Source organism: Homarus americanus, unplaced genomic scaffold (assembly GCF_018991925.1).
Source record: "Homarus americanus isolate GMGI-L3 unplaced genomic scaffold, GMGI_Hamer_2.0 scaffold39675, whole genome shotgun sequence".
NCBI lineage: Eukaryota > Metazoa > Arthropoda > Malacostraca > Decapoda > Nephropidae > Homarus > Homarus americanus.
The window spans coordinates 3,354,451-3,376,251 of record NW_024736071.1 but is presented as its reverse complement, the minus strand read 5'-3'; positions in this window follow the sequence as shown (position 1 = coordinate 3,376,251).

The following is a 21,801-nucleotide window of genomic DNA, read 5'->3' as shown; positions in this document are numbered from 1 at the left end:
CTAAAACATTCTCATAGTTACCTGGAAAAATATTTATGTTCTATAAGAACAAAGGCTTCACTCAGCGTCTCATTGTGCTACGTTGGCATTACTCTCTCAGGAAGATAATAATGTGTTAAATAACAATGTTAAACATCTTAAAGGTGATGAACATGTCAGGAAGGTCGTTGATAGAAGCCGCTCAAAGTCTTCCTTCTCGTAAGGTAAAGATGATAATTAGGAGAATTCTGAGTGATATACTGTACAAAGTGTACATGTAAAATGAAACTTGAGTGAGGTGAAATCTTGCACTACGTGATACAATTTTCATGGTAGTGACAGTGAACTCTGACCCTGATGCACTAAAATATAAGAGCTTTAGTGGATGTCATGCTGATTATATAATCCAATTATGAAAACTGAAACTAACTCTGTCCTAGAGTTATACCGCCAACACAAAATGATCAAGGTGAGGTAATAGTAAATTATACTTCAGGTAACTTTAAAACGTGAGGATAATGTCGACCAAGGGATTATGATCAAGTACCGACCTGACCTAGCTTGGAGAAGGACGTGCCCCTAAGTGCTCGTGTTAGTGATCATAGGAAATGGCCTCCGTGGATCGTTGTGTTGTGGGGGAAGAGGCACTGTGTGTGAGGAAAAACGACCCTCTGCCCACTGGGACTGAACTCCTTCAGGTAGGTGTCCTACCTAGCAGGACACCTGCGAAGGATGGTCAAGAGGGGCAGGGGTGGAGAGTGGTTGTCTCCAAGACTCGAGTCAGACTCAGGAAAGCTGACCAGGGTGTGGAGTGCAGTAACCCCTTCCAAGTGTTGGAGGAAGCTAGCGAGGAAGAGAAGAGGCACGACGAGGAAGAGAAGACGCAGAACGGTGTGGTGCCAGGAGGGTAAAGGGCAGTTGTTCAAACCCTGCCCAGTGATAAGGTCGTGGTAGTTGGGGACAGCCAGATGAAGTTCTTAGATAGGACTTTTGTGCAAGAGATACGAAAAGTGGGACTAGGGTGTGTTTCTCTGGGGCCGGGATAGGGCATGTAGTTGAGAGGATAGATAGGGTTTTGTCAGGGGAGGGTACCAAGCCAGTAGTGTGTCTTAGTGTAGGAGGTAACGACATAGGAAAGTTTAGCAGTGAGGAACTTTTCAAGAGGTATAGGGAGGCGCTAGGGAAGGTTAGAGATAGGGGAGGGATACCGATATTATGTGGTGTCTTGCCTATAAGAGGAGTTGGCGGTGAATGGCTGTCCAGGGCAATTGCTAAAAATTGCCCACTGGAAAAACATTGTGCAAGCATTGGTTGGGCGTTCATTGATAACTGGCAACCATACTATGACAACGACTACCTGTACAGTCGTGACGGAGTAGAATTTTCTCGCGCGGGGGTTAAAACGTTGTCTGCATCCCTGGAGTGTGAAACTGCCCCCCTAAGGGGGGGGAGGGGTTTCACCAGTAGAGGGATGTTCGGGTAAGTGGGAGTCAAAAAACAAGCAAGTCCTGGGTAGTAAAATTGCTTACTTAGGACAAGGGGTAAAACAGGACCAGGGAAGGGTAGGTTTAAATGTATACTATACAAACAGTAGCAGCGTTAGAAATAAAATAGACTTGCTGAGAGCGGTTGTTTGTGCCAAGAATGTAGACGTCATAGCAATCACCGAAACTTCGATGAATCTGGAAAGCAAGAACTTTTTATCAAAGTAACCACATAGACGGGTACAACCTTTTTCAGAGGGACAGGGAAGGTAGAAAAGGGGAGAGGGGTCGCACTCTTCGTCAGTTATACATTAAAATGTTGTATTAATAATACAATATAGGGTGAAATAGGAACCGAGTCTGTATGGGTAGAAATTGCGGAAGGAAGAGAAAAACTAATTATGGGAGTGATTTACAGGCCCCCAAGTCTTGGGAAAGAAGCAGCTCAGCCCATATGTGCATTATGGGGGATTTCAACTTCAAAAACATAGAATGGGACAACATTATAGGTGACAATGAATCTGAAGACTTCCTAAACGCAATACAGGACAATTTTTTAAAACAACTAATTACAGAACCTACTAGAGGTGACAATATATTAGATCTTGTATTAACAAATAAAGAAAATATTATCATAGATATTACAATAGGGAAAGAACTTAGGAACAGTAATCACACAGAAATCAGGTTCACCCTAAATTGGGAAACGAAAAACAATGACAATATGGTCAGAGTCCCAGACTATCGATCGGCAGACTATGAGGTCGCCTGGGAACAGTCATGTCAGTCCCCGGTAGGAACAGGTGAGGTCACCGGTGACACAGCAGTTGATCATGACTATAATATCTATCTAATATACTATAGGACTAGCCATGCGTGTATCTGTTCTGGGCAGCCGAAACGGCACAATCGTTTTTCATCAAACTTGGTGGAAAAATCGCAAAAAAATTCGCAGAATGGAAAAAACCTGGTCCCATGTCGATGATTTCTTTAGGAAGGCATTAATTAACGATTTTATTTAAGCTGGCAAAAGATGTCGCTGTACGCTGTCTGCCTGCCCGACGATTGCAGTTATCGTACGGCTCCCTCCTCCTCCCCCCACTTTTTCTCTTAGCTTACTTTCTTTTTTAATGTTGTTTGGATTAGTAAAGGATGAAAGATGAGTAAATAGAAGAAAAAAGAAGAGGAAACAGAAAATAGTTAGAGATAACAGGTGGGCTGGAGCTGAGTTTCATCATGCGTCTGGATGCACAGTTTCAACGTTACTAAAGCATTTTCGGACCTTACGAGGCTACAGTGTGCTGTATACTTATTCCTGTGGCTGACTGTACAGTACATGGAAAAGGAGAAGAGATAAAAAGATAATAACAGGAATGCATGGAGAAGATAAAAAGGGAGAAGAGAAGGAGAAGATTCATTATTATCCTGAAGAGGCGAGGAAAGGAGATGGGAGAGAGGGATAGTGAGAGGTGGAGGTATGGATGGAGGGATGTGTTTTTTACAGTTCCCAGCATACCATATTAAAATCACCTATTTAATAAGGAAGAAAAAGTGCTAAATATGATGAGTAGTGTAATGGAGAGAGATATATTTAAATGAAGATTGAGATAGTACGGATAAATAAGGAGAGAGAAAGAGAGAGAAGCAGACAAACAAAAGACATGATAGAGACCGATTCAAGGACACTCACTGAAAGACAGAAAGATAGACAGACTTATTAAAGACAAAGATAACAGACACATACATGCAGACAGACAGACAGACTTGAGTACACAGGGTGATATTAGACAGTGAAACAGACAGGAGGTTGACAAAAATGGACAGATTCATGCATGCACAAATAGACAATATGGCAACTAACATGACAGACAGACATACAGACATCTGACTGACTGGTTCACATTAGACAAACAGGCAGACACACGCCAACAACAGATAAGACAGACAGATTTGACGACACAATGAGTACAGACGGGCTCATAGTGAAACACCACGCAGACGAACAGACAGTTGGGATGGCAATAGAAAGAACGGATAGACTTGAGACAGATTAGAAGGCATTTATAAACAAGAATAAACCAAATTGACCAGAGCTGCGTCAGTGAGGGTAGCTGGTCTTACATCCACCAACGTAAATAATAAGACGCAATGAAAACTAACACCCTCGCGCTAGGGTGTGACAGTTGCCCCATCTTTGTCCTGCAATGCTGTTCAAAATTTTGGTGTTGCATATTGACATAAAAAATACCCACATGCAATTTGTTTAAGATTCCTGCATATTTGAGAGAGTACCAGCAATTTGAAAAATAGCGATTTTGCTTATATGGCATACGCGCCTATATATGAGATTACACAACCATCATAAGGGATATTAACACAAATCATTTGCCTGTCTTAATTAAAAGCTGTTATCACTAACACAAAAAAGTTAATCATTCCTATTCTCTCATGGTACATTAAGGGGTTTTATCACATATTCACAAGGTATTATTTCTCTAGAGCAAGAAACCATGATTTCTGTTTGGAAACAGATGATCGTTTGCACTGATTAGGAACGCGAAGTCTGTCATTTTCAACTACTTGAAGGACTTCTTAAAAGCACTCCTCATCCCTGGCAACATTAAGAAAGTCATGGCAAAGTTTTACACCACGCTCTGCAGCCTCATTGACGACCTGAAGCTTGTCTACAACCCGTTTCATGTTCAGGTAGTCGTCATGATCCGCCCATTCACTGGCTGGACTGTGGAGAAACTGATAGGGCATGCCTAAAATGGTGAAGAACCGGCTTGAGTCAGGCCCAATTAGGTCCACCAGGGCAGTGCCACTTTCTGGGACAGGAGGAAGATATGGCTTTCCATAGCCCCCACGATTGAGCCCCACTCTCTTAGTAACTTCAGTGCCTTCATTTCAAAGAAGGGCCTTCCTCATCTCCTCTTTTGTCCTTTCTTGTACTTGGGATGAAAACAAAGCCAGTGGGGCCAACTCCTCAGTTAGGTACCAAGTGTGTCTACCGAGTGCCACAAGTGCTTTGTCAACTATTGTGGCGTAATATGGGGCAAATTCAGCCAGGGTTTCGACCAAATTCATGTCATTCAGTGGCGCACTTGCTAGAAAGGGGCAAACAGTCCACCATGGGACATAAACAGCGACTGTGAACACAGCAAACTGTTCTAACTTGCTGATTTGACTTTTAGTCAACCTCGGCTTTGGGAAACTGCTTTTTGATCTGGCCTGACAAAAGAACAATCTTGAGGGTATAAAGTAGTTTAGCCATCCACCTTGCTTTGTGAAGTGTGCCGGGGTAGACCATCGTGAAGTTCATTGGCTCGGATCCTTTAGTTACAAGCAGCAGACAAAGCTCTACCACCTCCTTGTAGTCACCACGTGTAAATGGTTGGGCTAGAGATTCACGGAAGAAGTCAGCCATCTCCTGCTGGTGCTCCTCAAACACTCCTTGCATTGCGGGGTAGTGGTATTTCTTTTTTCATTGTACGCCAGTTGAGAGAAATGGGTCTTGAACCTAGAAATGCAATTATTGAGATTATTGTATTTCGTACTAATCTATAATATTGTTTTAGGGGTATTAAGATTGATATGATCGATCATTTGCTTGGTGTTAGTATATCTTATAAGTCTAATAAAAGAATTTCCACTAAATTTGTTCATTAGATAATAATATTCCTTGTTATTTTGTAAAGCCGACGGTGCTAGCTCAAACATGCACCGATCTCCAAGAAAATTTACAGGGGTGTTTCCTAGATAAATACACAACACTAAAACTTTGAACAGCATTGTAGGACCATTTTTTTATTTTTGGAGGGCAACGGTCACACCCTACCTCGCGCGGAAAGAACATCGATGGTCGGTCAGTCATGTGAGATGGGCCTAAAACTGACTAACGTAGATGATGACTATGATGACTTAACACAGGTGATGACTTAAGCAGATGGTGACTAATCTAACCAGAATCAAGGTCACTTCTTTTCATAATATAATTTATCTCGGAATGATCATCGGCGATTCATAATATTTTTTTTTTAACCTCTCCTCATGACGAATATTTCTTTAACTAATTATTCTAACCTTTATGCGATTCTTTCCTATAGTATACTAGATAATTACAGTACCTAATAGCCACGACCATGTTTATAACAATCACGAACATGATTATAACAACCACGACCATGATTATAACAACCACGACCATGATTATATCAACCACGAACATGATTATAACAACCACGACCATGATTATAACAACCAGGACCATGATTATAGCAACCACGACCATGATTATAACAATCACGACCATGATTATATCAACCACGAACCACGACCATGATTATAACAACTACGATCATGATTATAACAATTATACCACGACCATGATTATAACAACCACGACCATGATTATATCAACCGACCATGATTATAACAACCGAAGACAACACCATGATTATAACAACCACGACCATGATTATAACAACCATGAACATGATTACAACAACCACGACCATGATTAAAACAACCACAACCATGGTTATAACAACCACGACTATGATTATAACAACCACGACCATGATTATAACAACCACGACCATGAATATAACAATCACGACCATGATTATAACAATCACGATTATGATTATATCAACCACGACCATGATTATAATAACCACGACCATGAATATAACAATCACGACCATGATTATAACAATCACGATTATGATTATAACAACCACGACCATGATTATAACAACCACGACCATGATTATAACAACCACGACCATGATTATAACAACCACGACCATGATTATAACAACCACGAACATGATTATAACAACCACGACTCATGATTAAAATAGGTTACAACCATGGCTATAATAACCATGACTAGGATTATAATAAACGTACGACCATGATTATAATAACTGACGAGACCATGATTATAATAATCATGACCATGATTATAACAAATTACTGACCATGATTATAACAACCGACTATGATTATAATAACCACGTAGCCATAGATTACAACAACCACGACCATGATTAAATATTGCCAACCATGGTTATAAATAACCACGACTATGATTACGGGCCAACTACGACCATGATTATAATAACCACGACCATGAATATAATAATCACAACCATGGTTATAATAAACTACGACTATGATTTTTCATAAATAAACTACTACCCGCGATTATACAACCACGACTAGCGAATATAAATAACCACGACTATGATTATAACAACCACGACTATGGTTATAATAACCACGAACATGATTATAACAACCACGACTACGATTATAACATCCACGACCAAGATTATAATAACCACGACCATGAATATAACAACCACGACCTTGATTATAACAACCACGACTTTGATTATAACAACCACGACCATGATTATAACAACCACGACCATCATTATAACAACCACGACTAAGATTATAACAACCACGACCATGTATATAACAACCACGACCATGATTATAACAACCACGACCATTGGCAATAACCACGACTATTATAATAACCACGACCAGCGGATTATAAATAACCACGACCACGATTGTAACAACCATGACCATGATTATAATAACTACGACTACGATTGATAAATAACCATGACCATGATTATAACAACCACGACCATGATTATAACAACCACGACCATGATTATAACAACCACGACCATGATTATAACAACCACGACCATGATTATAACAACCACGACCATCTGGAAAACAATGTCGCTGTACGTTGTCAGCGGGACGGCGGTTGAGCGCTAGCCAAGCACGAGCATTCGAACTTTCACGCCTCAGTAAACTGTACCACCGGACTCGCCACTGGGCACGAAGTGCCCACGATCACTTGTATTCACTAGTATACCACGTAAAGCAGAGGAACAAAATATACTATACAGAAAAATTACCATTCAATAAGAATGAGCCAAGGTGGATGACCAAAAAACTTAAACAGAGCATCAGAGTCAAATTACCGGCCGGGACAAATTCATTGCGATAAGGCAGAGTCAAAATATTCTTAAGTGTAGGAAAATTCCTGGTTTGAGTAGAATGAAAGGGTTTTTCAGCCCTTTTAAAACAATGATCAACAAACACTGAAGGGTACCCAAGTTTTTGTGCAATGGAACGAATGTGTTTCAATTCTTCATCAATAAATTCAGCGTCACAAATACGCAAACATCTCAAAAACATAACAGAAAAAACATTTTGGTAGACTCCAGGTGACTCGATAAAAAATTTATGACACTGTCTACCTGTGTAGGCTTTCTGTACACCTTAAATTTATAGTTATGGCCATTTCTAATGATAAGCATATCAAGGAATGGAAGGGATCCCTTTATTTCTCTTTCAATTATGAATGTAATACTTAGGATAAGATCATTAAACTTGTCTAAAAATTCCAATGGGTCACTGTTTCTAGGCCAAAGTCAAAGAACATCATCTACATATCTATACCATGGAGGAATAAAGTCCACTATATTGGGTAGTAATCTAGCCTCAAAAAACTCCATATAAATGCAGGCTAAAGCAGCAGAAAGAAAATTACCCTTGCTCATGCCAAATATTTTCTTGTAAAATTTCCCATTTGCTCTAAACGCATTGTCAGTATCGCATAACTCTATCAATTTGAGAAAAGTATCATGTTAAATAGTCAAATCTAACAGTTGTAATTTATCTTTAAGAAATGGAAGTAGGTCTTTCACTAGTACTCTAGTGAAAAGTGAATTTACATCAAAACTTAATAATTGACATAGTTCATTGTGTTTTTTTTTATTTTATCAATTAAATCACTGGTATTGTGTATATGGGAATTAGATATTTGGCCTGTAAGAGGGGATAGCATCTTTACCAGCCACTTGGATAATTTGTAAGTAACAGAACCCACAGAACTCACGATAGGACGTAATGGATTGTTAAGCTTGTGTGTTTTGATCAATCCATACATATAAGGTAAAGTGGGATTGATTTGAGAGAGGTTGATTATACCTTTAGCAATAGTAAGTGGATTTACACACCGTTGAGTGATAGAAAACTTCCTACCAAAACCAAGCACAAGTTTCCCATTTGTCTGTAGATCATAAGATGGTAAGTTTATGAACAAATTTGGATCACTCAGTTTGGTCCAGTAACTCTCGTTAGTTCAGTCCTTTAAATTATTAAACATTAATGTTGTTTATAAGTATGAGTGCTAATTAATATATTAATTCCCCGAATAATCACTGATGATTGTTGTTTATTTGTAAGGTGAAGCGCAGAAGCGTTTACAGCGCCCAACAGGGAAGCATGCTAAGTTCATGCTTGCCTTATGTCTCATGAGTTAAGGGCGTAGAAGCCTGAAGAATCGAGGGCGTAGAAGCCTGATGAATCAATGGTTTATGTCTAAGCAAGTTATTGGAAGTTCCAACAACTTGTCCCTGAATACGAATTCGCAACTTTCGACTTACAGCAGGTACCTACTTTGCTGCTAGGTGAACAGGGACGAAAGGGACTAGGAAGAGTGTCCAAACAACTTCCGCCGGCCCGGGAATCGAACCCGTGACATCTTGCTTGCGAAGCAAGAACGGTACCGCTCTACCACCAGCTCCCCGCAAATGGAAATGTTTACTGCATTCCATATAGTAACTGTAATGGAAATTATGTAGGTCAGACTGGAAAAACATTGCAACTCAGAATCAAACAGCACAATTGCAAAATTTGAACAGCATCTGAAAGCAGTGCACTGTGCGTTCATATAAGGAACAATAATCATCCCAGGGATTGGGAAAACAGTTTAGAAGTGTATAAATCATCATGTGTCACAGAAAGACTTCTAGTTGAAGCAAGTTTGGTTAGAGAATTGATTTCTATATACCTTAGTGATGGTCAGTAGAAAACTGATAATATGTTACACAAATTTATTTGTCAGTGGCCCAAGGTTAAAAATGCTTTCAAAGCATTCGAGTTAGATATAGGATAGATGATTAGTGGGTCTCCTATTTTTTACCTGACTTAACATGACTAGTTATGTCGCCCTTTCTTTTAAGCTCCTCTTATGTCTGCGATGTGTTGGTGTGTGGATTAGTGGATGTCATGTTTTTGACCAGACCTCATGTTTAGTAAGGTCACCCTGTGTATATAAGCCTCTCTCAGTCCTTGAAATTTAGTTGCCTCTGAAGATGTCTTAAATAAAGACGAAAGCTAAGGTGCTCCATTGTTTCCCTTTTTCCTGTGTGATTTTATCAAGATTTATCTTATCCATGTTTCCATTGTGGATCTACATGATATATATATATATATATATATATATATATATATATATATATATATATATATATATATATATATATATATATATATATATATATATATATATATATATATATATATATATATATATATCCCACAATTTTAAGACAGCGAAACCTTAAAATTCTTTCCCAGAATATTATTGTAAAGTAAAGCTTCCTCGGCCACAGGGAACACACATTCTCTCTTTCATATTCGCCCCTAACAAGATTAGTTAATGGTTAAAACTGCAGTAAAGGGCCGCCCTACATGCCGCGGAATTAATAGAGGCGTCCAGGATCCCCAAGATTAGTTTTCAAGATGCTCGTTACCTGACGAGAGGGGACGATACACGGCTTTATAAGAAATAGCATCTTGGTGTTTGTACTTGTGTGGCTGTTTGTGCTTATGAGTGTGTTGTGCGTGTATGTGTGCTACGCGTGCATGTGTATTTTGTTTGCATGAATGTGTGTTGTGTGCATTTGTGTTTTTTTGTGTGTATGATGTATGCGTTTGTGTTTTCTGCAAATGTATATGTGTTGTGTTCGTGTGTGTGTGTATATGTGGTGTTGCGTGTGCGTGGTGTTGTGTGAGTGCACGTGTGTGCGTGTGTGTTAGTGTGTGTCTGTGTCTGTGTGTGCGTGTGTAATAATGCCTTCCTCAAGAAGAAAGCTGCGGCCCAGCGCGAACTTCAGCACTGGAAAGAGCACTACCATTCGCTGTTCAACTGAAACACCGATGTGGATGTCCACACTTCCCAGCAAGTCCCTCAGCATCCAGAGCTGACCCACCTCACCTATCCTCCATCCCTGAAAAAGGTAGCTATTGCCATCAAACAGATGAAAAATAAGAAAGCCCCAGGGCCTGATGGAATCCCAGCCAAGATATAGTATAAGGCAGGAGGACCTATGCTTACCAGCCGTCTCCACTCTCTCCTGGAGAATATATGGGAAAAGGAGGCATCCCACAAGCTCTTCCATCGTCAATATTTATAAGAACAAGAGAGACTGGTCACTGTGGCAGGAAACTTCCTCCCAGAATCTCAATGTGGCTTTACACCATCAAGTGGCACCACTGACATGATCTTTGCTGCCCGCTAGATACAGGAAAAGTGCTGGGAACAGCATCGTGACCTGTACAAGGCCTTCATCGACTCGGTCAACAGGGAAGCCTTTTGGCAAACCCCCACCCGTTTTAGCTGCCCACCAAAATTCATAGCCATTGTGCGGCAACTCCACAGTGGCGTGAACAGCAGTGTCCAGCACTTCAACACCCAGTCTGAGTTCTTTCCCATCCAAACAAGGGTAAAACAAGGATGAATACTGGCACCAACTCTCTTTTCCATTTATTTTGGCTGCCTTCCTTACTCGTGCCATTGCCAATTTAGCCGGTGGGGTGGACATCCAGTACTGGATGAAGGGCATTTTCAACATAAGACGACTCCAGGCAGGAACAAAGGTGTCGGTAGCTTCCATTACTGAACTTCAGTATGAAGATGACCTCACCCTTGTTGCTCACACTGAACGATACCTATAGGAGATCCTGAACACCTACGCAGATGTATATGCACACTTTGGCTTGGAGGTGAATGTACAGTACATAAGACTCAGATTGTCTTTCAACCTGCCCCTGGTTCAGCCACACCTCCACCATCCATCCAGTTTAACGGTACTACCCTCTCTAGTGTTACCCACTTTCGGTATCTCGGCTCCCACCTGTCCGCCACCGCGGACATCGATGAAGAGATTCGGCATTGGATCAGATGTGCATCTCAAGCCTTTGGCAGACTCCGAAACCGTGTTCAGCTGTAGGAAGCTGATATCACCTACAAAGTTACAGGTATATCGAGCAATAGTCCTCCTCACCTTGCTATGTGGCAGCGAAACTTGGGTCACATACAAGAGGCACCTCAAGGCACTTGAAAACTTTCACCAACGTAGTCTACGTTCCATCCTCCGAGTTAGCTGGGAAGACAAGAGAACAAAAGCCAGAATTCTTACTGACACAAACTGTAGGAGCATCGAGGCTCCCATTTTCCATGAACAATACGCTGGACTGTCCATGTTACCCGCATGGACGACAGTAGACTACCAAAGCAGCTACATTACAGTCTTTTAACGAACAGTAAACGTAACGCCAGTGGGCAACTGGAAAGGTATAAGGATAGTCTTAAGAGAAACCTGAAAAAGTGCTAAATCGGCCCCCTCACCTGGGAGACGATTACTCCACACCGTAACGCTTGGAGGAGCACCACACCAGAAAAGGTGTACTCTCGATGTAGCCCTCCACATGTGCAACATCTGTGAACGACTTTGCCGGTCCCGTATCGGCCTCTTTAGTCAACTCAAAACTCACCAATGGCGGTGACATCCCTAATAACTTATATCATTGTATCATAGCTGGATGATCGTCATACTCGTTTCCAAGTGACAGCAAAGTAGTAGTGTGTGTGTGTGTTTAGTTTAGTCTTTAGATCTTTATTTGCTACAGAGGGATAATAGTTCTATATACAGAGGCCAACCGGCCGTTAAACTTAATTACAGATTGATTCATAGGGCAGCTCCAGCCCAAGTTTTAGTCAAAGTTGACTGCTAGTTGGTGTATGGAATAAGCTAATGGAACTCACACCTCATACAGTGCGCTAAGACAAGTGAGTAAAGTGGTGGTTTTCTGGAACAAGCATTTTTAAATGGCACCAAATTTTGTTTATAACGGTAAAATAGTGTCTAACATATTGGTAGTTAGGGTGAATTTGCAGAGTTCGTCAAAGTGAAGGATTTCTCATGATTTCCCAACAGGGCCTATACTCAGCCTATAGGGTGTGTCAATATACTGTAAGTGTGCAAAGTGAACAGTTTAGAGTTTCAAAGACTAATAGTGACTAAATTAAACTTTTTATGTGCTAAGTCGAAACATGGCTTCAAAATCCGGATTTGGTTACTTATATTTTGAGTTGAAATTTAAGAAAAGTTAGCAATTTTTACATATTTTATTGCATATAACGACATTTTATCAGACAGACAGATTATCAGAAGGTTTCTTGAACTTTACAATGTTGCCATATCTTCCTTGTTCCTATTCATGGACATGAGTTCCCTACAGGCCACCTGGCCCATGATGAATGCCTATCTCCTTTCTTTTGAGTAAACATGTTGTGCTGCTTCAGTTGTCGTCCTCACACACCTCTCAACTGACTGTGTGTGTGTGTGTGTGAGGGCCATGCAGGAACTTCCATTGAACTATCCCAGAAACTCCATGATTGCAGCAGCGGTGAGCTCCGTGAGTTTGGTGGCATCTGGGTTGACATCAGGAGTCCTCCTGGGTCAACCACCTGGGTGTCTTCATCTCCTTCACCTCTGATTTACAGTATTCTTTTCACAGCTTCCCTCCTTTCCTCCTCCACCTCACTGCACAGCATGGCCTGGAGCACAACCTCAGAGTGTGCATATCAGGCTGATCTCTTTACTGTAGGCTTCACTATTCCTACCACCTTCTTCGTCTGACTTTTTAGCAGTTTTAGTTGGTGCAGTAAATGCCTTGGGCCCTCCACCCAGCTGTGATTTAAGTTGGTGTTGAACCGGTTTGACATATAGACTCCCACTATGAATTCCACAATTGTCCTCAGATGTTTCAGGTTCCTACCCTTCAGCTCATGTTTGGAAATACACAATCTGCAGAACCTTAGAGCAGTGGTGAGCCACCTACTGTAACAGACAGGCCAGGAGAGCTAGACTCTGAGTTGCCTCTCCTGATCTGATGACAGTGATGATTCTGAAGCCATATTATTAGTGTGTGCTGAGATGCTTGACTACCTCCTGAGTGAGATTAGGTAGAGGAGGACCAACAGTGATCCTCGTGAAGTTTGAGTTGATCTCCAGTTCAGTGGCAGTTTCTAACATCTTCCCTGACCACTTGTTGTTGCTCAATGTATTTCCATCCAGTGCAATCACTAGGTTTCTGAGACTCAGCTCCCCGTGTGCAAGTCACAGACAATCCACACCAACTTCCTGCTGACCTTGGCTTCCAAATAATGCATTACTCCTCCCTCCCAGCCAGTATTCACATTAGTGCTGTCTCCTTCTATGACCAAGAGGATCTGGTCTGCTCCTCTCTCTTTTAGCCAGTTCACCAAATGGCCATCAATGACCACAGCATGATTTCACTCCTCTTTAGTTTCCTCTGGTACAAAATGCCACAAATATTTCCCACCTGGTTCATTGCACACTGTGTAGTGTGATTCTTTAATGATTCCCGGAAACTGCCTGTCAGTTCCTTCAGCTTCCATCGTCACTTTGTTATCATCTATTCTCCCATCAAAGAAGATAGAGGTGATGACATTTTCTCCACCTCCTCATCAAACGTTTGAGCCAACTTCTTACTCAGTCTCTCCTGAGCCCTTCTCACCTTTGTGATCAATAGCCAGTGCTGTATCTGTAGGTTATGAATCTAAGCTACTGTGCCGAGTAACAACCTTGTATATAAGCTTCTGTGCCGAGTAGCATTTATATATGAAATTACGTGGCAACACTGCATGTGTTATGTGGCAACATTGCCCCGAGGCTGCCATATGGCAATGCAGCCTCAGTCTGACTCCGTGGGTCGTGCAAGGCACACGCTAGTCACTACTTGTATTTCTCCTATCCGTTAATAAATGGACTTCAGTGTTACCCGGTGTTTCCCTACCCATCACTGCCCTCTTCAGGGAATGCTTGGAACCTTCATGGCGCAGTGAGTAGGATTTGTGGACTTACAAGTGTTGTGAACAATGCCTGCCGGTGATGTGCGTGTCGACTCTATAGTATGTTGCGTTGTGTTTCGCCGCGACGTGTAGTGTTGCGCCGTCACAGTGCGTTTTAGTGACGGTGGCAGTGTTAGCGTCAGTGTATTAGTTTGTCTAGAGCTGAGAGTTGAGCATTGGCCTGTTTTTTGTGGTACCCACGGAGCATGCAGGTGTACACCCTCCTCGTATGACATCCGGGAAGACACTAACGTCTTACCTCCGCGGCGGCTCTAGCCACCCTCATTAAGGCCACCACGATCAGCTCTCTCAGACACACACACACACACACACACACACACACACACACAAACACACACGCACGCACGCACGCACTCACGGACAGAACAGTGGACTCTATGCGATATTTCTGCGCTGTTTATGTCATATATATGTGGTTCGAGCTGATGAGGCGCCACTTTATATACTAAACAGCGTAGTTCAAGCATACTAAGATGGGCGGTAAGAAGGGACAACATCAAGATGGGAGACACGACCCCCCACCTTCCCCTCTACCAGGCGCAGAAGCTCCCTCTCATCCTCCACCTCCAGCGACAGACATCGCCACAATTCTGAGGTGGATGGACGACAAGGACGAGAGACGCAGAGAGATGGAATTTCAGAGGGAGAAGATACGAAGAGAGGAGGAAAAGGCGTGCTTTGATGCAATATTGGCGACCCTGGTGCTAACCTGCCTTCCCTCACTCGCAGGTTTCGCGCACCAAGGCGCCAGTACCCTCCCTCCTCCACCACACCAGCGTCCTCCAGGTACTCTTGCTACTCCAACAGCTCCCAAGGCATCTGTTCAACCCCCACCCGCCCTCTCACCAGACATCACGTTTCAGCTTTTTCGCGAGTGGAGGCGGCGGTGGACAGATTACTCCACGATGGTGGACCTTGATAGCATGCCTCCAAACAAACAGCTCATCCAAATGCGGATGGGTTTGTCGCTGGAGACCCAGAGAGCTTTGGAGCACACGTTGCAAATGCCTCCCGATTCCACGTCTTCAGTGACGGATGTGCTCGACCTTCTACAGGAGCATGTTAAAGGTCGGAATAACGAGGCTTTGCATCGCCGCGCCTTCACCAGCTGCAAGCAGGCGGAGAATGACTCCTTTGACGACTTTTTTGTACGTTTGAAGAGTTTGTCGGAGGAGATCGACGTCTGCAAGGGGCACAGCCGGGAATGTGAGGAAGCCTGGATCAAGCACGAGATCTTGACAGGTGTCAGGCAAGAAGAGTTGGTGCAGCGACTCATCCCCCTGGACGCTTCCTCCACACTCCAGGTGGTAGTGACTGAATGTCGGTCATACGAGGCCACCAAGTCCGCCACCTCTGCCTTACGGGCCCAACCTGCTGTGAGAGCTATCTCACAGTACAAGTAGGGTAAGAAGGTGGCCAACAACGTGAAGGCTGCCGCACGTTCTTCCACGCCTCCGCCTAGTGCTTCCTGTGGCAGCTGTGGAAAGCAGCATGGCCCCAAGACATGCCCGGCCGCCGACGCACTGTGTCGTGGAAGTGACCGTAAGGGCCACTGGTCTAACACAGACAGGTGCCCTGCACGAGGTCACAAGTGTTAGGCCTGCGGTCGCTATGGGCACTACAGCAAGTGCTGCCGCCAACCCAAGCCCAAAAGCCCGAGACGAGGAGGAAAGCAGCGCACTTCCCTCGGGGTGGTTCGCACACAGCCCCCTTCAGATGGCCCACGCAGCCCCAAGCAGCAGCTGAGTCACATCAGGAGGGTGGAATCGACCACACGCCCCAGGGCTACCCCTTCCCCTACCATCCACGTCGCCGTCACACACGGTGATGTGTCGGGTCACATCGAGGTGATACCGGACACTGGCGCTGATACTACGGTGATAGGCCTGAAGCACCTCCAGAAACAAGGGCCTCACCAAACGCGACCTGGGACCACCGTCGCAGTTGCTGTACTACAATGCGGACGGTTCCCAGATGCCGGACGCTGTGGGCGACAGGTCGTGTCACGGATGGATCGACGTGCAGCCTACTCTCGCTACACCTTGTTGTCGTGGGAGCACTGCAAGGAGTTACGCGTGGTGCCCAGAGACTTTCCCGAGCAGATCCCAGCTGCTCGGTACACCGCCAGCAGGGTGCGTGAGTCAACGAGTGATGCGCCTGGAGGTGCCGCACAGAGCTGCCCAGAACCCGCATCCACTCCCGCCCCGCCTCCACCCAAGTCACGGCTGCTTCCTCTTCACAGTGAGACGTCTCCCTCAGCCGCAAGGGCCTACTTCCTGATGGAGTACGCGGAAGTGCTGGTGACGAAGGAGTTCCTACAGACCGTGTAACTGAAGGCTATGGCAGGTCCGCCTATGAGGATAAACCTGCAGGAAGATGCGCAGCCGTTTGCCATACACACTTCCCGGTTGATCCCTCTCTCCTTCAGGGATTCAGTCAAGAAGGAACCGGATTCCATGGTGGCCCAGGGTGTCATCGTACCCGTTGGTGCCACCCTCTAGTCACTGTGGCTAAAACTAACGGTGGAGTGCGGATTACTACCAACTTGTCTAAGCTTAACAGCCAGGTGTCCCGTCCCGTCCACCCTTCACCCACACCTTTTGCAGCTATACGGAGTGTGGACCCGAAGGTACGGCACTTTTCAACAATGGACGCCCTCTGTGGTTACTGGCAGATCCCACTGAAGAAGGAGGATCAGCCACTGACCACTTTCATCACGCCTTACGGACGCTTCCGCTACTGCCGTGGCCCTATGGGATTCGCTGCTACGGGGACGCCTTCTGTCTCCGTGGTGACATGGCACTTCAAGGCGTGACCAACTGTGTGAAGGTAGTGGATGACGTCCTCCTCTACAATGAGGAATACCTGATGCATCTTCGCCGCATCGACGAGGTACTGACCAGGTGTAGGACGCACGGCATCACTCTGAATGCCAAGAAGTTCGTCTTGGCCGCACCTGCAGTGTCTTTCTGCGGCTACCGACTCTCAAGGGATGGCTTTGCTGCGGACCCGGAGAAAGTTCGCGCCATAGCGGACTTTGCAAAACCTGCCAACCTTACGGATCTCAGGTCTTTCATGGACCTGGTGAACCAGCTGGAAGAATTTTCTCCTGACGTCTCCGCCGCTGCTGGGCCTCTCCGCCTCCTGATGAGCCCCAAGAGGACTTTCACGTGGACCCCTGACCACGACCTCGCCTTTTATAATGTGAAGGAGGCCCTGTCAAGTCCACCTATCCTCGCTACTTTCGACCCAGCACTCCCCACCGTCCTCCAGACAGACGCCTTTCGCCTGTACCGGGTTGGTTACGCCCTTCTCCAGGATCACGGTGGAGGAAAGTACCGGCTCGTACAGTGTAGTTCTCGCTTCCTCACCGATGCTGAGTCTCGCTGCACTACCATCGAGCTGGAGCTGCTGGCAGTGGTATGGGCCTTATCGAAGTGCAAGCTTTACTTGATTGGCCTACAGCACTTCGACCTCATCACAGACCACAGGCCCTTGGTCCCCATTCTTAACCACTATTCACTGGACGCCATCGAGAATCCCCGCCTCCAGCGCCTGAAGGAGAAGATTTTGGCCTTTGTCTTCACCGAGGCTTGGCGCGCCAGTAAGGAGTTGTGCATCCTGGATGCCCTCTCCCGCTACCCAGTCAGCTGGCCGACACCTAAAGACGAGATGCTCAGCACCTAGGCCGGTTTCTCCGTCAGCAATATCGTCACTTTGCAGGCCGTACAGTCCCTCGCCATCACCCAGGCCTCAGTGTCGCCACCCGACAGCGATCTGGCCCTTGAGGAACTACGGACCGCGGCACGCGACGACCCCTCCTACACTCAGCTCTTGGAGAGTGTGAGGACTGGGTTCCCTCGCGACCGTTTTGACCTCCACAACGCCCTACGCCCGTATTGGAAGATACATGAGGACCTCTACGCAGATGGGGACCTCGTCCTGTACGGTGCCCGTGTGGTCGTCCCTGCAGCTCTCAGTCGTCGCGTTCTGACCCGCTTACACGACAGCCATCATGGAGCAGAGGCCATCAAGCACCGCGCATGGCACGCTGTGTACTGGCCCGGCATTGACGCGGATATCGTCAATACTGTCCGTGTCTGTGAGCCGTGCCAGACCATGCAGCCCAGTCAACAGCAGGAGCCCCTCTTGTGCGACGACGAACCCACCAGGCCCTTCGAGTCCGTGTCGGCTGATTTCTTCAGCACAGCTGGAAAACATTTCCTAGTTGTCGCCGACCGACTCTCTGGCTGGCAAGTGGTGGTAATCTGTGACTCGGACACGACGTCCGCGGCCACCATTCGCCACTTCCAGCACCTCTTTCGTGACCTGGGCGTCCCGGTACGTCTGCTGACGGACGGTGGGCCACAGTTCACCAGCCGGGACTTCACAGGATTCCTGGAGCGTTTGGGAGTCCGCCACATCGTGTCAACACCCCACTACCCACAGTCAAACGGCCACGCTGAGGCTGCAGTCAAGACAGTCAAGCACCTCATCCTCAAGGTGGCCCCTTCAGGCAACATAGACTGTGAGGCGTTTGACAAAGGACTCCTGGAGTTACGTAATACTCCCACCCACACAGGACGCTCCCCTGCCCAGATCCTGTATCGTCCCCCTCTCCGCTCTTGCGTTCCTGCACACACCAAGGCTTTTGCGAAGGAGTGGCAGACCAGAGCCGAAAGCTGCGACCGCCGCGCCGCTACACGTGCCCAGGACGCCAAGGCTCGGTATGACGACCGTGCCCGCCCTCTTCAGCCGCTGGAGATTGGTGCCCTTGTCCGCGTCCAGGACCCGACGACGACACGTTGGGACAAGGTGGGCATAGTGATGGGCGTCGGCCGGTCGCGGGACTACAAGGTCAGGATGCCGAGTGGCCGCGTCTGGTGGAGGAACCGCCGCTTCCTCCGGCCAGTCCCACCCCCTGCTGCTGGCCCCCTGACCGAGGACGAGTCCCCTACACCTCACGAGGATCCGCCCCACAGTGCACCTCGACGCTCGGAGCGACTTAGGACTAAGAAGTCCGCTTAAGACAAAGACTATGAGCGTGAGGGGGGGAGGGAGATGTAGGTTATGTATCTAAGCTACTGTGCCAAGTAGCATTTATATATGTAATTACATGGCAACACTGCACGTGTTATGTGGCAACATTGCCCCGAGGCTGCCATATGGCAATGCAGCCTCAGTCTGTCTCTGTGGGTCGTGCAAGGCACACGCTAGTCACTACTTGTATTTCTCCTATCCGTTAATAAATGGACTTCAGTGTTACCCGGTGTTTCCCTACCCATCACTGCCTTCTTCAGGGAACACTTGGAACCTTCAGTATCAGACTGTGATAATCCCATCATCAATCCAGACAACAATGGCAATCTCTGCAGTCTCTCTCAGCCCAGTATGATGTATCAAATTATCCAGAACTATCTTGGTGATATTTGCTGTGTTATATAAGGCAAGGAAGAAGTTGTTGCAGCCTCTTATATGAAGACTTCGTCCTCTTCCCCATTCTCTGCCAGAAGCCAGTGTATCTCCAGTCTCCTCCAACTCCATCTCCAGTAGTGACTCCTTCCTCAACTCCTCTTCTTTCTTGGATGATTCCTCTGCCTTCCTCCTCCTCTTCTCTTCCGCCTTCCTTTTCTGCTGCTGTCTATACAGCACTGCTTCCTATCTCCTGGTCTCAGGGCGATCAGCTAGACCCATTTGGTGTGGCCCAACACTACTCATATTTTCTCTCTGACCTCTGATGAAGGCAAGCTCCTGCACTGTTGTCTTCTGCTCCTTCTGCATCTGCAGTCAATGTGAACCTCACTGTCGCAGACAGGGTTGTACCCAAGCATAATGCAGCTTCTCACCGCACAGTGACATATCAGGATGTCCACCAATTTATCCAATTTCATCATGAACCTATCTTTGACCTCCAGCTTCACATTGCCAATGGACACCTTCACTTCCTCATTCCACAGTGCCTACACCTTAGCCCTCATCCTGACCTCAGTGTTGATTACAGGTTCTGTGAATAGAGGGTTGGCCTTTCTCCACTGAGCCAGTATCCCAGGGACAATGTCGATATTAATCAGATGATTTCTCTTCTCAACAAACCATTCCTCAGATCTCTGGATGTGAGCAGCTCAACAGGGGGAAGTTCCCTACCAGTACCCACGAAATGACTTTGGTGATAACTTGATTTGGATCGGGTTCTGGTAATAGTAATATTCTGTTGTCGTTTGTGTAATATTACTCCCAACGGCAGTATACTGGTGTCAGTTGATAAAAAAATCGCCAAAACAGCGATACAGTGGTGTGGGATATTCTAACCGCAAAGGCACTACAATAGTTTAAAGCAATATACCGTTGAACAATAGCATACGGTAACACGGACTGGTGTCAGCTTTGTGGGATAATAACAACCTCTAGGCCTAAAAGCGCAACGGCAATACAATGGTGCGGATATTTGTACAATTGATGCGCCAGGGACCACAGGACTCTGTTGTGGCAACGCTGGCCATTACGCCAGAATGCCGTCAACTAACTAGGGATTTTCCCGAGTTAGCCCGAGGGCATGCCTCACTCCCGGCCAGGAGTGGTGAATCTCGTGCCAGGGATATTTATCTGCTAAATACGGCTAATTTCAAAACCTTATAATAATCCAACAGCTTCCAACCAGTGTAATAGCCTCTGTCAACATACTGACAGTAGAAATGTGAGCTATTTATAGGTAGTATTATATAACTTACACTACTCGAATTAACTAAATAAACAGCAACTAATCATACCTCATCACTACCTTCTCACGTGTTGGATGACATTCCCATGTCCTCCACATACAGTACCTAAGATTTGACCAGGTCAGAACCAAGTGCCCAGTATCTCACACGCGACAGACGTGTTAAAGGAGCTCTATAAATTACCTCCTATGTTCTCTCGTAAAATAGACGGTGCCTATTATCGATTAAATCGTTATTAAGAACTAAATAGAGTGCACATCAATTCTACAAAATATATACAAAACCACCATTTGGATTTAGATATATACCCAATAAACACAAGCGCTACTGCTGTATCCAGTCAACTATAATAACAGGTGACACTCCAGCGAACAAGTGAGTCCCAGCATACGAGCGAACAAGTCATGAGAAGTTTCCAAATGTCCGTAAATTTGCTTAAATACAAATGAAATTATATTAATGATTTGGCAAATCAACTACAATGAAGGCTGCCATGAAATTCACAAATTAAATTTTCTTCATCATTTAAGCAAATATACAAACTTTTGGAAAC